At 36.8% G+C, this 17,419-nt stretch overlaps 1 protein-coding gene across 2 annotated transcripts in view; it reads right to left on the bottom strand.

Moving 5' to 3' along the window:
• Positions 1–13,715, bottom strand: part of LOC150107659 (calmodulin-binding transcription activator 2-like) — a 790,456-nt gene extending 776,741 nt beyond the window's left edge. For both annotated transcript variants that reach the window (XM_090391992.1, XM_090391993.1), the window contains exon 1: positions 13,465–13,715. The gene's annotated coding sequence lies outside the window, so the exon portion shown is untranslated. The remainder of the gene's footprint in view (positions 1–13,464) is intronic.
• Positions 13,716–17,419: the final 3,704 nt, after the last annotated feature.

The raw sequence follows: 17,419 nt of genomic DNA, 5'->3' as shown, positions 1-17,419 counted from the left end.
TCTTACACAGGCTGTTATAACTGAGAAAGCAAAAACAATTTTTGAGGATCTTAAAAAGACAGATGGAGGCAAAGAAACATTTTTAGGAAGCAAAGGTTGGTTCATGAGATTTAAGTCTCGAAGTAAGTGCCACAGTGTCAAATTATGTGGTGAGGTGGCAAGTGCAGATGTTGCGGCGGCAGCTGCTTTTCCTAAAGAATTTCAAGATTCTGTAGAATAAGAAAGTTATCCTCCTGATCTCATTTTTAATAGTGATGAGACTGGGCTCTACTGGAAAAAAAAAAAATGCCATCATGCACCTTCATTTCCTGTGAAGAACATTCCGCTCCACGTTTTAAAGCTGCAAAAGATAGACTTATGCTTTTGTTGGGTGCAAATGTCTCTGGAACTTTGAAGCTTAAACCAATGTTGGTGTACCATTCACAGACACCATGAGACTTCACGGGTCTAAAAGCCATGCTGCCAGTCTATTAGAAATGGAACAAGAAAGCTTGGGTTACACAAGACGTTTTCATAGATTGGGACACAAATTATTTGTCTTACTGTGCTTCGCTTCTGTAAAGAAAATGATTTGTTAGCCATGGTATAGCTTCTCTTGGATAATGCCCCTGGACATCCTCAAAACCTTGTGAAGTAAGAACACCGTTGGATGTCAAGGATGTTTACGTGCCCCCAAACACAACATCGCTTTTGCAGTCGATGGATCAGGGGATTATATCAATCTTCAAAGCCTATTACCTCTGTATAGCATTTATAGAAATGGTAAGAGTCTTGGATGCTTCAGGAAAAACTATTAAAGACTATTGATGGTCATTCAATATTTTGAAGGGTATTAACAACATCAAGGCAGCTATTAACGAAGTGTCAGCAAAGTGTTTAAAAGGAGCATGGCAAAAACTTCTTCCGGCATTTATGCACGACTTCGAGAAATTAGAGCAAGAGGAGAATGTTATTGAAGATGTTATCAAGCTTTTGCAAGAGGTGGGATTGGATGATATTACAGCTGAAGATGTGACAGAAGTCTTAGAGAGCCATGGTAATCCGCTTTCCAATGAAGACTTAAAAAAATTAGCCGAACATTAAGTCAACATCCAAAGGAAGAGAAAGAAAACGAAGGACCTCTGAGAGATATGAAAACGACCGATTTACAGAGTATCCTTGCAAGCATAGAGACATTGACTGATGAACTCTGCGAAATGGACCACGATTGGGAACAGAGTGCAAACGTAAAAAGTAGTGTAATCGCATCTATTCGACCTTACACTGAACTCCTTAAAGAAAAAAAAAGAAAATCTAGACAGTTAACACTGGATACTTTTTTCAAAAAAAATGCAGGCGATCCAAAACAGGAACTTCAACATAGAAATATTAATATCTTTTCGAAGTTTCATATTTTTTGTATATAATTTTGTTTTGTTTTCGTTATTAATAATTTTATTATAACAAATATATATGTATGTATGTATTATCAAAGCTTTAAATATAATAATGTCACACATACTTCATGTGCATATTTTTTGACTGCACAAAACATAACTTTGTACCTCCCATTAAAATTGGGTTCGTTTTAAAGAAGATTAAACCACCTGACCAAACAAACAAGATCAGCGCTTTAATAGCTATAACAGTAGCATCACCAGCACATTACAATTGCAAGATCTTGAACCTTTGCCCATTAAGATTTGCACACTCCTGAGAATTTGCAAAGGCGATGTGTTTTAAGTGGACCCAGCAAGGCATTTAAATCCCCTAAGAAGGATTCTAAATTTATGATAAACTAGGTAATGAAACTCATTGATTTCAGCAAATTTTGGATGTTCAATCCCATTGTTACCTCTATTAGACTATATCAAGGTCTAAAAAAATAAAAATAAATAAAAAAAAAACTTATTTTATAGCAAGTAAACACCACTATAAGGTCTCAAGGTATTATGAAACTCTCCTGATGTAGCTAATTATTTTGATGAAATGTTTGTTTTTCGCATATCTGAAAGCAAGCAAACATATTTCAAAGAGTTCATCATGCAATTATTATATCAACAACATTCTTTCCCACAATTATGCACAGCTTATTAAAAGACATCAATAGTTTCTTGTGCTAAACTGCTTTCTACATTTTTAAATTTTTTAATTCACTGAATCAAACATTCTAGTAATTTTTTTTATGACAGTGATTTACTTGGCATAACTTATTTTATTATTATTAAGAGAGACCCCCAGGGAGTCAGGGACTCATCGAGAGAGGCCAGATACTACACACACCAGCTATCATACTTATTCTTGAATTCATTCACGCTGCTTGCACTCACAACATCTAATGGCAATCCATTCCAAACACACACCACCCTCTGAGAGAAAAATCTAGCCCTCACCCCCTTCTTAGCAGCCTTCATTCGCAAGGATGTTCTCTCGTCCTTTCCTCACCATCCATAAATTGAAAAATTCCATCAATTGAAATCCTGTATGACCGTTTCAGAAGTTTGCGAGTCTTAATCATATCGCACTTCTTTCTCCCGTTTGCTAGTGTCTGCAGTCTACAAATTCTCAATCCGTCTTCATAATCAGTATTCCACAATCCTTTTATATCCTTTTTAACACTCTCCTTTGCACTCTCTCCACTATATTAGAATCACAACGGAAACAAAGAGACCAGACCTGAGCACAACAGTCCAAGTGAGGTCTTATCAAGGCCTTGTAAACAGGCAAAATAATCCTTATCTTTAAATGTGAATGTTTCAGCATTGCAATTATCTTTTGAGCTGTATTTGCAATCTTTGCTACATGGCTTCTGAACTTCAATTTCCTATCTAACACTCCTCATCTGTTTATTCTAGCATAATCCCACCAACATAATACGACAGTGGATATCTAATTATGCCAAAGTGAATGACTTTACATTTACTGACATTGAGGTGACATCCATTTCCCATGCCCACAATTCCAGCCTATTCAAATCATTCTACAAGTACTGAATATCAGCAGCATTCCTGATTACCCTACCTATCTTTGTATCATCAGTAAATAGTTGTATGTCACTTGTCAAATCCTTCCCAATATTATTAATGTACAGACTGAAAATAACAGTGGACAAAGCACTGATCTTCATGGTACACTACTGGTTACCTTAAATCTTGCAGACTCACATCCCCCGTATACCACTTCTTGATATCTGTCAGTCAACCATCTTCTTATCCACGCTAATATTCTAAATTCAAAACCCATATTCTCCAATTTATGCAACAGTTTACCATACTGTATTCTGTCAAAAACCTTAGCAAAATCCTAAAGTATCAATGTGTATCCATTCCCCTTGTCTAGTTCAATGGTAACATTGTTATAGAATGTAAGTTGCTAAAACATGACCTTCCCTTAGTAAAACCATGTTGCTCATTGCAAAGTAGAAATTCACTGTCAACCCATTTTCGAATGTGAGCCTGACCAATTTTTCCAAAATCTTCACCACTTCCATTTCTAAATCACTTAGGGAATTGAACAATGTAGATTAGAATATAAATTAAATTAAACTTTAATAAATATTTCCGATATTTCGGCAACGTCACGTTGCCATTTTCAAAAGGAACTTACAAAAAGATACGTGCACGCAGGCACTACAACACAGTAACTAAGAATGAAGATATGAAGCTATCATTCTCCTAGAAATCCTGATGATGCCCTCTAGCGGGCTAAGTAGGTGTTCTTGACCGTTGGGCTGAAGGTCTGCTGATGTATGCCTCCCAAATTTGGGGAGTGGCATACGACCAAATTTGTTGCGATTAGGAGAGTTTCTTAGGGCTGAGGCCGATTCCATAAATAGTCTTTCGAATTTATATTTGCTATGGTGTATTACTGTAGCTTTCTTCCACTGTATTCTGTGGCATGGTCTGCAAGACCAGAATGGCTGTACTTGTGAAACCGGATGTAGTCCTTATGTTCAGAGATTTTAGAGATAATCTCTGAACATAAGGACTACATCCGGTTTCACAAGTACAGCCATTCTGGTCTTGCAGACCATGCTCTGGATACACGCCACAGAATACGGTGGAAGAAAGCTACAGTAATACACCGTAGCAAATATAAATTCGAAAGACTATTTATGGAATCAGTCTCAGCCCTAAGAAACTCTCCCAACCTCAACAAATTTGGTTGTATGCGACTGCCCCAAATTTGGGAGGCATACATCAGCAGACCTTCAGCCCAACGGCCAAGAACACCTACTTAGCCGGCTAGAGGGCACCATCAGGACTTCTAGGAGAATGATAGCTTCATATCTTCATTCTTAGTTACTGTGTTGTAGTGCCTGCGTGCACGTACCTTTTTGTAAGTTCCTTTTGAAAATGGCAACATGACGTTGCCGAAATATCGGAAATATTTATTAAAGTTTAATTTAATTTATATTCTAATCTATGTTGTTCAATTCCCTAAGTGATTTAGAAATGCATAACCAACGTATAAGCCTGTCTACGAGAAGGAACTTCACCACTTCCTGAGATACTAATTGGTCAAAAGTTGGGTAGTCTTGCACCACCCTTGTGCAATGGAATTACCATACATTCTTTCCATTCTTGCAGAATCCTCCCTGTTCTGAGACTCATATTAAACAGTCTGGTGTAAGGAATAGCCACTTCATCTGAACTCTTTTAGCACACCTGCTGATATCCCATCAATCCCTATTGCTGAATTACTTTTCATCCAGTGAAGAGGTAGCAGTGAGCTCAATGTCGCATACACCAGGTTGATAGCTTTTTACAAAATGGGCACTCATTAGTTGAACAACCTCTTCTGCATCTGCATTTAGAAGAGTTATCCTTTCATATTCATTCTTTCTTTTACTTGCAGTATATCAATAGAAGTCTTGTGGGTTGTCTTTAGCATGCAGAGCCAGTTTCTTTTCATACTCAGACTTTGCTTTCCATACAACAATTGTGAAAGAACATTAAGAACATTATAAGCAACAGGCTAGAATAGCCTGCTGCTTATAATGTTCATAACGGACGTCATCCTTATGCATACGGTATTCCTTCCACATCGTCCTTTTTCTTACGAATCTCTTGCTTAATAAGATAACACATCCATTTGACTCCTATTCTATTTATTCTTCGAACTCTCTGGACACATTCTGATATCGCATCATTTAAGTATTGTTTAAATGCTTCCCATGCACTGTCGATATTCTTTCCATCCAGCAACCGATCTCATTCCACTGAACTTAGTATACTCCTCAGTTTGTCATAATTTCCTGCTTTGTAGTTCAACATGTAACCTTTTCTGAATGGAACATTCATAAACTTAGTTACTTCTCAAGTGAGTACCGCATGATCACTGTCACCAACCAGAGGCAGAATAGTTACGTCTTTAACTGAAATGCCCTCTGACACTATAATCAAATCTAACACTCTTTGACCTCTAGTTCCTTCTGTCACATGCTGCTTGAGGAAGTTCTCCTGCAACAGCTCAATAAATTCATTTTAATTCTTCTCGTGAGATTATACTGCTAACCAATCAATATTTGGATAATTAAAATCTCCCATTATGATTACTCTTTTTTGTGATGCATTTCTTCATTACTAGCAACCAATCCTCAGGGTCTGCAACAAAATCCCACTATGTAATTGATCTTGTTAGATTCCACCTCACACCAGATGGCTTCAAACTCATTGCCACATGGAATAGTGTTAGTAGTAGTACTACTACAATCATAGGTCTCAACTCTAACTGGATTCAAGTCATCTGATATCATTAACATCACGTCCCTTCACCTATCCTCTCTATCCTTCCTAAAAATACTGTACCCTTTACACTCAATACCAGTTAGTATGTCTGGTTCTGATAGCCAGATCTCACTAATGCCTACAATCTGAAGTCCCAGCACATTGACATATTGACGCAACAAACTCTACTTCTTTGTTTCTGGTACTCCTAGCATTCGTGTACAGATTATTTTTGTACCTTTGTTGGAAAAAATCTTTAAAGTTTATTTCCAAATTTCTAGAAAGGAATGCAATTATCAAAAAATACTTCTTGCAAATCAATTGTTTTAAATAAAAATTATTATTATTATACAGTATAATAAATTTAGTTTAATCCTTTATCCAAGTGTGAGCAAACAAAGTTTGCGCCTGAAAGTATCTTCAGGACTGGGGTAAGGTGGTACAACACCAGGACACTCATTGCAAAGGTGGAGCAGCAAGCTACCAACACTCCTATCTCAGTATCTCTCATAATGCAAAACACATCTCCTTGCGGATATGTCTAATGGTATGCATTAAGGGAAGGGCCACAACCTAGACTAGTTTCGACCTTTATTGAGGTCTCTTCAGTGGGAGCCAGGCCCAAGTGGAGATACTAGGCAGAAGCATTAGCAGGTCATCTCTACCTATAGGAGTTGCCAAATGGTGTGCCACCAATATTATTATACAGGTATCTCCATGAAGTCAGAAGATTCATTGCAAGAGATCCATCATTTACACGTGGGCCATTATTCACATAATATCTATCGTAACTCTCCTAAAATTCATTCATTGACAAAGTACTCACCATCTCTGGCAACCCATTGCACCCTGGTCCTAACATCCTAGCTAACCACACTCTTAGAAGATTTCTACCAGTGATCCCTCAATTTTTCCCTTCCTGCCATGAAAGTCTATAGGGTCAATCCTATAATTCAAAGGCATTTGATTATCAAGAGTAACCACCAGTTGCTTCAAAATGTTCCATAGCCTATGTTTAAAAGTGGGCAAGATTAGTGAAGTGGTCTCCTGTAGACACAGAACAAGAATCCATACTGGTGATCACTAATTAACTGATCATATAGTGAACCTTCTCCATTACAGTTGCGAGTACTTATATACGGTGGTTAAATTCTAAACGAACTAGTTGAGGTCTTATACATTTGAATGCTATCTGGGAAAGTACCAAACCTCCCTGTCCCTTTCATCATGCATTTGTAACCAGGAGACTGTTGATATTGACTTTATATACACATTCAAAACTGTAAACAATTGTTGAATAATAACACAATAATGTAGGCATAATTACCATAAAGGGAGAAAAGTCACAAAACAGAAAAATGTTCCTACAAAATAACAAATTGTATTTACCTTTGAATGCGATCCATGGTTGAGTGTCCAGCAACTCAGCAAATCTTTCCTTTAGCGTATTCATATTATCACATTGCAACTGATGGGAATTCTGTGTTTCTGTGGATTCATTACAGACCTCTTTCTCTTCAGAAACTACACACAAACTGTCATTTTGTATTACCACAAATTCAAGCTATTTTTCTGTTTAAAGAAGGTACCAATGCACTTACCATAGTTGAAATACCGTACTTACTCAAATATAACTTGCCCTCGCATATAACTCGCACCCCACTTTTCGAAAAAAGAAATGAAAAGCTTAAAATTAGAAAATTAAAGTTTCGCATATACCTCACACATGGAAAAGAGCTTAAACACGTTCACATCGGGGCGATAGTAACTTGCTCCTGCAGTAAACAACACACCCTCCCCAATCAATAGCCACAATACCGCAGAGGCAAGAAAAACAAGTACTTTTATTATGTCAGTGAATAAGGTACAAGCACTCTGTGTAATATATTTCTCAACAAACAATGCAATTAGAGACAATTGGGATAAAAACGACACTAATTAATGAATCACGTCTCCTCATACAGAAACTATGCTGTATGGACTCAAGCAAAACCATATGTTGTACCAGCAAACACAGTAACTAAAAACTATTCTTATTAATTAGATGTGTGCAAGTTTGCTCGCTGCAAAGCAGCAATAAAATTCAGCTGAACGTGTTAAAATTCACGAACGTGTTAAAACAAAGAAATATATATAGTGAATGTTGTTATGGCAGTTTCACATATTATTGGAATTCAGTTGAAGAGAGAATTATCAGCCTGCTTTTATCTTTCAGTCGTGCGATCTTTTGTTAATACCGCACCAATCATATGCACGTCTTAATAACCTGCCATTGCTGTCTGTTTTGCATTCGGCTTAATTACTGTAAAGGGAGAAAAGTCACAAAACAGAAAAATGTTCCAGGTCCGGTCCCGGTGCATAAAAAAGTTCCGGGGCCGGGCCCCAGCTGAATTTAACCACTGCTTATATAAGAGCAATGTGATCATAGTTTGATGGCTGAATTTTGATGGCTTGACTATGGAGAAGCCAGATAAGCATGACAGCTCCAATCAAAGCACAATCCTGCCTTATCACTGTTCTGACCTCCAACCAGGGTCAGCTTATTCTTCATGGGTCCAGCACTGGACTCAAGAAGAAGCTTACTAAATCACAAAGCAATTCAATCAACAAAGAGTAGGACCATCTTCTGATTTCCCTCCTGAATGGATAAATTGCCAGCTCCTTCTATGGTCGATCATTGTCATGATTAATGACCTCCTCTGATTTCTTTATTGATGTTGAAATACCCAGGATTCTGCACTCTTACCCACACTTCTCTCTTGTACATCAATACCTCTAACTTATCTATACTTTTGCTGATGCATACTCTATTCCTCTTCTTCATTCAAGAAATTGTACAGTATTAAAATTATTCAAACTTTAAGATCTTCCATAACCAATATCTTAAACACTGATCTCACCATTCTAATGTAGAGAAGATAGAGTGAATATCAATCTTATCAAAATGCCATCTTGCCTTATTTCCTGATAGCAAGATCTTACTTCACTATTCTGCTCTCCAACCTATATCAGTTTTTTTTTCTTCTTGGATTGACTTTCACAGGTAGCTTATTCAGGCATAATCACACAACAACCATAGCCACCTCAGTCTCTAAAAAACATAGTATTACTTTTCATCAAATCCTACTTCCAAATATAGCCAATCTTAGAATACTATTCTCATATTTGGATTATTCAGGCATAATCACACCACAACCATAGCCTTCTCAGTCTCTAAAAAACATAGTATTACTTTTCATCAAATCCTACTTCCAAATATAGTCAATATTAGAATACTATTCTCATATTTGGATGGTGCATCCAAAACATCCCCAAGAATTCGGAATTCCCAATTATATTATTATTATTGGACACCTCCAGGGAATCCAAAGACTCATCGAGGGAGAGTGTGCCAGCAGCGTTGAACGACTGATCCCCTTCCAACTACCAACCGCACTCAAACTTACTTAACTTTTTGCGTGAGCCATTAGTAGCAGAGGCTCTACCAATCAACCAACCTTTGCTGGCATAGAGAAGAATGTAATCCACTTAATAAAGGAACCCTTTCTCTCTCTCCAATCATTTTCTGATTAATGCATTTTTTATAAGTACTTTCATGGGTGGAGTACCACCAGACTGATTAATACCATTCTCTGCTTTCCTTTAATCGCATAAGAACACAATTGCCACTGATCAACATCCATATGCAATTCAACTTCAAAGTTGATGAACCAACTTCTCTTCTTCCTTCATTCCATCTACCTCTGTTGTACAGAACAGCCCTCCTCATACCATTCTTCCCAACGTTTACAACCTCAACTTTTCAAGAAATATGTTAACAGATTCCTTCTTTCTCTTTAATTCACTGTTTAAAAACCTATAACACAACACTGCTGTGGTATAGGTTTTGTGACTTATTTGCAGAGTTAGCACACAGGGCAAAACATTATGACCACATAGTCCATTTCCCAAACCAAACTACATAGTTGGCCAGAAACAGGTTGATGGTGATTGCATCCTATTATGGGGATTATTGTTCTCATTGACATCAGTCACTCAGTCAGACCTCCAGAATGTTATTGTTTGTTGAGAAAGCACAGGACACAGACACTTTTCCATGGCATAGTGGAGTCGATGGGTTTATCGCACTCAAAGGAGGCTGAGATAGATAGGTGCTTTGGCTCTTCCTACTGACAGAAAGCAAATTTTAAGAAATATAAATGTGTGCACAAAAAATAGAAAATCAATGATAAAAGAAATCTAAACATCAAGATAGGTAGTAAATTGTCAAAGCCATTCTATTCTCAGAACTCTAGGCTCGACTGATAATGACAGTACTACTGGCAGCAGTGTTGTAACCAATACCGATGCATTGTGAATACAGATTCATCCTATCCCTCTTGTCTGTCCTAGGATGGGTTGGGTCCCCTCCTAATGAGGGGCCACTGGCGTATTAATGCAGACGATTCGCCACTCCTCTGCTGCATCCCATACAGGCAATATTCATGACTTTAATCTGTGTGTTCATGGGGCCAGTTTGCCTGCTTGTGGGATGAAAAACCCCAGATAAACTTGGGAGAAAAACCCTGCTGTCTACACTCGACTGGCTAACTTGGCTATGGCTGAGGAAGATCCTTGAGCTCCTCGCATCATTGACGAGAATCGAACCTAGGACACTTCTTCCCCAGGCATATGGTTGTGAAGCGCATAGCCACTAGGCTAACTGTGTGAACAAATACCGATTTAGCTTGGGAAAAATACTATGATAGTTATTCAATATTAATCCACAGCAAGATTACTCTGGTAAAATTCCATTATACTTCAAATATTTTCTTGACTTCACAAATAAACAATATTTCATTTTACCTAAGTGTAATATAACCATGCTATGATCAGGTCTCACTGTTTAAAAATATACTTATCAGTAATACCATTTCTCTAAGGATATTTTTGCTGAAGATCAAATTGCTAACAAATGAGATCCAACTGAGATTTTTACCCCTTACCACTAAGATATAGCCAAACAATGAAAGCCTGTTATGGGATTCCAATAATCACAACATTGCCATGTAATTCAGGTTCCCACTTATAGAAGGCTTGTCATGAACACAGTTAACGATTCAGGCCTATGTTCATCTTAAATATAATAACGGAAAGGTAACAACACTGGAGAATAATAAAAAACCAAGCAAGATGTCCCTTTTTCAAAACTGCTACTGCTCCAATTTGGGCTATCAGCTGGACAAACAGCTAACTTTGGGAATTCTTATGTGAATTATTGCTATTTCTCAAAGGAGGCTTCAAGAAATGACAGTATTTATCAACTTTCCTCCTCTCATTCTTGGTTTGTTGCATGTTGGAGTGGTTATAAACAGTCATGTATTTTTAAATATCCTATCTCAGGTTCATTTACTGAAATGCCATTTCATCAGTTGCTTTGAAAACAAAAATCTGTGAAAGTTCCAATTTGGGTTAGCTCATTTTGAGATCACAGGAATAATAAGAGCACAACTGCATTAGAAGAAGGGATGGAGAAAAGACCACACACCTTCTAGTGACATATATACAGAATACAGTTGGATAACAAAATGACTGTCATTCCCCCAATTACAAATGAAACTGGCCATTTACTTTCACAAAGAGTAATATTAGAATCTTAAAATTTTGTGAAGCACTAGGAAAAGAAGTAACGAATAATAAAGAGCTATGAATCTAGGAAAAAATAAATAACAGACACATGCTTGGTCATTTAACTAAAATTAACTAAAAACAACAAACATGTGAGATTATCTTGAAAGGCATATAACTCCCAACATCAGATTCATTCACATTACATTTTATTATTATTATGTGATACCTCCAGGGAGTTCCAAAGACTCATCGAGGGAGAGTGTGCCAACAGCATTGAATGATTGATCCCTGTCCAACTACTAACTGTGCTCAAAATTTGATAAGTGAGATTTTCTACATTTTCACTGATTGTTACAATACATAATCAGTGTATTGTAATCAGTAAAATCTCCAGAAGCTGCAGAAATGTTTCCTGATGAAATAAATAAGCAAAAAAATCTACTTTGGTCAAATGCTGTTGAGGCTAGAAATTAATATATCCTGAATATTTCCCAAGGTCACATTACAAAATAATAAGTGAATGATTGCAACATCTCCCATATTAAACAAAATATGCTTTACGCTCACAAATCTCATATAGCAAACGGCAGAGTTAAATAGTAAATTTTAAAAATTACAGTTCACTTTAAATTGTCACTTCAAAATTAAATCTCAATAATTCATGTTAAAAATGTTTCTTCTTCTTTTGGGGGGGAAGTCTTTTGTCTGAAGTTTGCAAAGTACACACAACGAATAAACTAGAATAAACTAGAAATAACACACAGATATGGAGATATGAAGAATGTAAACATTAAACTATCACTTGGATGCTAAAAAAACATGCTGACTAATAGGGACAAGAAAATTCTTAGATAGCTCTTTATAAGGCTTTGATGCTGCCACATTTGGCATGATGTGCTCTGACTTGGTCACTGGGGGTTTCTTGAGGATGTGGAAGCAGTTGATCAAGATGATTCCAAGTCAATGGATGCCTTATATAAGGGCAGATTGAAGATTAGTAGGTTATGAAAATTGACTGATAGAGAATAAAAGGGCAATATGACAAACATGTAAGCTGCTAAAAGGGTTTTTACAGAATGAATGCAGGAAAAAGTTATCAATACACAGCAGGAGAGGAAAGAACACGAGGTAATCACTGGAAGGCGAGTAAAAGTGTAGTTGGTAAGAATATGAAGTTTAAATATTTTGCTATGAGAGTGGTAAATAAGTAGAATGGATTGCCTGAGGTGGTCATCAGTGAACTAATTTAAGGGGAGATATGATAGCTATTGTGTGAATTTTGGGTAGTTGGGCCTCCCACAATGAGTTATGCACTGTAGAAGATATGATAGGTATATTGCAAATAATGGTTAGTATGAGACTCCTGTGATGAATCTTGGATTCTATGGAGATACCCAGTAAATAATAATAATAAATGCATTGATATCTGTTTGTGATCAGTTTACTTACTAACTCAAGCAGTTACTCCCACTTGGGTGACAAATAGTGTTAAAATTTTTCTTATCATAGAATGTGAATTAAGGACTTATGTAATTCACGTATAGTATTTATTTAATCACCAAATCGGCAAAAAAAAAAAAAAGTCTATATTATTAAGACAAAACTGTATGGTGCTCTTTGACTGGGTCTATGGATAGAACTCACAAATATACATATATGTGCATATAACATGAAAGAAAAAAAACTTTACATTTGAAATAGATTAGTACTAATCTATTTAATCAATTCAACGTATAAAAGTATACGCTGAATTGGTTTTATGGGGACTGTTCACTGAATACTGACGTTAAGCAACGACTGAAGAAAACAGTTTTCTTCAATCGTGTACGCTAGGGTTTTCTGATGAAATTACAAAAAGGCTTCTGCAACTTTCGGTGCATAATGCTGAACCATATCAAGACAGAAACTGTTTGGTACATTACTAATGCTAACGAAATAATTATAAATGTATATCATATTAAAGCACTTTTTAAACGTCTTTTGACATTTCTTAATGACAGACGATAGCCGGTACGAGTCCAAAGGCACGAAACTGTTCTATTTCCGATGGATACGGATTTCCCGAAAGAATGGCTGTTTCAATTTGCAGAATCCTTTCCTGATTCACAGCATATCTACTAAACATCTAAGTAAACAAGAACCTTACCTTGATATGTTTGGGATGAGTGATTCAGTTGAGCTTATGTAGTAAGAGCCATGATGAACTGCCATATCATTCATTGAAACAGAATGATCATGCGTACTTGAATGCTAGAGGGAAAAGTATATCTGTTGTTGATGTAAAAATTGAAGATTAAGCATAATACAGCTATTTTTCTTCTTCGCAAATTTGAATAATTATGTACCACATCTTTCTAAACACTACTTGGAATGGTTGATAATCAGTAGTTCACCGGTATAAACATTAGAACCACGAGTAGTTCCAAACATAGATAATAGATGGCGCTCAATAACAGTTGCTTCTTCAGAGTGAGAAGTTGCAACGATAAATATCATAACCACAAAAACATTATTCGCATTATTATTAAAAGATGATCGTTCATTTTATATTTAGGTGCTAATGGTGGATATCTTCCTAGTGTTTCGCTATCTTCCTTTTTTCGAAGGAACTAAATAAAATGATTTCAATATTTCAAAATTGCATGCAATTAAATCATTGATTATTATGCAAGGGAATGTGAGAACGATTTCTTGAAAAATGAATAACAGAAAACGAAAAAATAAATTTAAATGTTTTTTTTTTTTTCATTTTTATTTAAAGAAGAAATCTTTCATAATTTAACCGGTGAGTTTAAATTAATATAATATAATTTTATTAATTATATTATTAATATAATTTATTAATTAGTTGTAATACAGCATCTATGTTTTCATGAGAGATATATGAGAATTTATCAAGTTTTTCATCTTAATTTGAGAAATCATTTTTCTATAACGGTTCCCATCTATGAAAGGTAGGAAACATATATTGATGCAACGGATTTACTCGGCTAGATGACATAAAGAAATTTAATGACTAGAAGCCGAGAGATACCAAAATAGAAAAATTATTTATTATTTGAACGCACACATTAGTTTCGTCTTCTCAGGAGACTTCATCGGGTGCATAATATGAAAAAAGAAATACAAATTATCAACTAGGCTGGTGATATCGTAATAACTAGGACATATTGCAACTATATTTGTGTTGTTTGTATTGCTTTGCGGGGTTCGATTCTATATAGCGATACAAATAAGCTGCCCATCATTGCATAATAGTGCCCTATAAGAGTGACCAGTAATTCTGACAGTAAATCACAGTCAGAAAGAGTATCCTATTTTGATGAATCAGTATTGCTCTAAATGAACATTATTGACCATTCTATACATCTTTTAACCTATTACAAATTTTGTTATAAGACAGATGGAGACAGAACAAACGGAAAGCAACATTAGCCATAAAATTTAGATTTAAGCAGTAGTTTGTAACTAGTCAGGAAGTTATGACCCAGGGACTGCTCTGTAGAAAGCAAGCATATATTCTACATTCTAAACTGTCGATATCAAAAATCCTTGTTACATGCGCTTCATTAAAGACAATTTTAAAACTTAACACGCTGTAATGCCAATGGACCATACTTGCAACAAACAACTATAACATTTAGATAATACATTATTTCTAAAATATTAATATGGTATAGATTAGAATGGCTCACGCTCGGTTTCTTGAACTTTCTTGCTCTCCTATAAGCCTGTTTATTCCGTGCATTCCTAATAGAGGTGCTCATTATAATACCTAGGGATAAACATTCAGTGAAGGATACTATCAGCATAAAAACAACTTAAAGTTCAATTGCCACCAAATAGAAAAATTCTGCTAGGCTCTTTAGAAAACTAGGTTGTCAAGTTACTCTGACGCATCCAAGTAAGGATTTTACTCGCAGAAGAAACTCCTGTTTTAACGCTGGTGTTCAGAAAACCGGCCAATAAAATTCGCGCGATTTCATGATTCGTGAATGATATTTGTTTAAGATTTAAATTCCAAATAGGCATAGTTGCTTGCCATGTTCTAGCAATTTTCTCGCTAGAAACGTAGGCAAGCTGAACGGCTGGCAATAGAGTGGATAGGGACTGCCTAGTAATTTCCAAACGTTAAGGCTTAAAGAGTTCTGTCTACCTACTTCTTTGTAGGTAGACGGAATAAATAGGCATCAGAAGATTTATTTCTTTATTTTATGAAGTATAATAATGTGCAGAAAGTCAGTATACATAACAATGAGGAAACTCATTAATGTGATAGAAATCTCTTGTCAAAATAAAACATATTATGCCTTTTATTCCCTTATAGGAAGTAGGCGAGTCCATTTTTAGCCCTACATTTTTGGGGCCTGAGTGGGCAGTTCAATCTCCACCAGTAGCTAATCAGAGAAAGCTGGCCCAAGACTATTACTAATTATAAGCGGCAAACGATGAAGAGACTGGCAACCAAATGCTGTCATCTCATGGTCGCTAATTCGAACAGGATATATTATTGTCTGGAACAGTGTTGGTTCTATAGTCTATTTTCTTGAGTTTACGCGACGAAAACCCCGAGTTTCCTAAAGGAGAAAAGCCTGCTTGCCCATGCCAGATAACAGCTAACTTGGGAACCAGTTTAAAAAATGCTTAGAGAAAGTTCCTTAGATTGGAAACTAGACTTGAACTTAAGCGCCTCCATAGCTCAGTCGGTATAGACGAAGCCCTTTGGTCGGAAAGACCTGGGTTCGATTCTTGTCAGCGAATTGAGGAAAGGTGAGTTAGCCGGTCTCATATAGAGAGAGGGTTTTTTCACCCGGAAAACCGAGTTTTTTGCGTCCCGAAGAACAGGCAAACTGGTCCCGTGAACACACGAATCTGCAAACATAGGACACACCAGGAGGCATAGGGCTAACCACCTTATCCTTGAGTATGGTCACAGTTGCAAGAATACATACCTCGACATCGGAAAAAAGGTAAAAGAGGAAAGGATTAAGAAAGAAAGAAATTTCACTACATTAAAAGAAACATCGCGAACTGAAGTCTGCCATTCAGTGCCCTGGAATAACAGCTCCAGTTTCTTGGAACATTTCAATCTGGACTTATTAGGTTGATAACAATAAATAATAACAAAACTCAAATGGGTTCTTATCAATTTGTCTTAAGGTATATACACTGGTGTCCAAACCCTATTTCTGAAGATTACAACTGCCAATTCAGACAAATCAGTTTGTGGCAGTATGGATGATTTCGAGTAGAAAGCGTGTACACATTCAAATTTTCGAATCGCGCTCAGTCACGTAGTAGAATTCAAAAGAATAAAAGGCAAAAGGCTGCACTTCCTTCAAAAAAAATCAGCTGCACTAAGCAGATGTTGTTTGAAGCGCTTACTATGAAAGAATTGAGTTACAAACTTAGATGTATGGTAATGTCTCAAAGACATCATCCAGATGAATTCACACAGGGAAGAATTATTGGAAAGCTTCAAGAAGGCCATAGAATTAGTGTGATTGCCAGAGAGTCTGTAATCTCATATAGTGTTTCATATAGGTTTCATTCAAGCACAGGTACGCGGATATCTTGACAAACTGTGGTACGATGTCTGCGACAATTAGGTGAATACGCCCGAAAGCATATAGCCAACGTTCCTTTCTCCTCAGCTCACCATAGAGCACGTTTTCAGCAGTATTGTATCCATAAAAATTGGACAAGACTTCTTCTTTCGCTATGCCCTATCCCGTGTTAAACGGGGTCGGCGTTCACATCTTTAATCTTCTTCTTCCAGATTCTCCAGTCCAGGGAATCTTCCCAACTCCATCCTTTCTCCCTAAGATCCTCTGCCACCTTATCCCTCCATCTGAGTTTGGGCCTGCCTCTTTTCCTCCTTCCCTCCACCTCCATATGCTCCACTCGTTTACCACCATAATCCTCACTCCTTCTCTCTACATGACCGAACCACCTCAGCCTGCTTTCTTGTATCTTCTTACTGATCGGTCCCACCTTGATCGTCCCTCTGATGTAGGCATTCCTTATCCTGCCCTTCGTCACACCACTCATCCATCTCAACATCCGCATCTCTGCCACCTCCATCTTCCTCTCCTGTGCCT

The sequence above is a fragment of the Typopeltis vanoorti genome, chromosome 4, assembly GCF_054136105.1.
Source record: "Typopeltis vanoorti isolate ZY-2024b chromosome 4, IOZ_Tvanoo_1.0, whole genome shotgun sequence".
Taxonomy (NCBI): domain Eukaryota; kingdom Metazoa; phylum Arthropoda; class Arachnida; order Uropygi; family Thelyphonidae; genus Typopeltis; species Typopeltis vanoorti.
The sequence above is the reverse complement of the archived record's forward strand: the minus strand, read 5'-3'. Positions and strand labels throughout refer to the sequence as shown.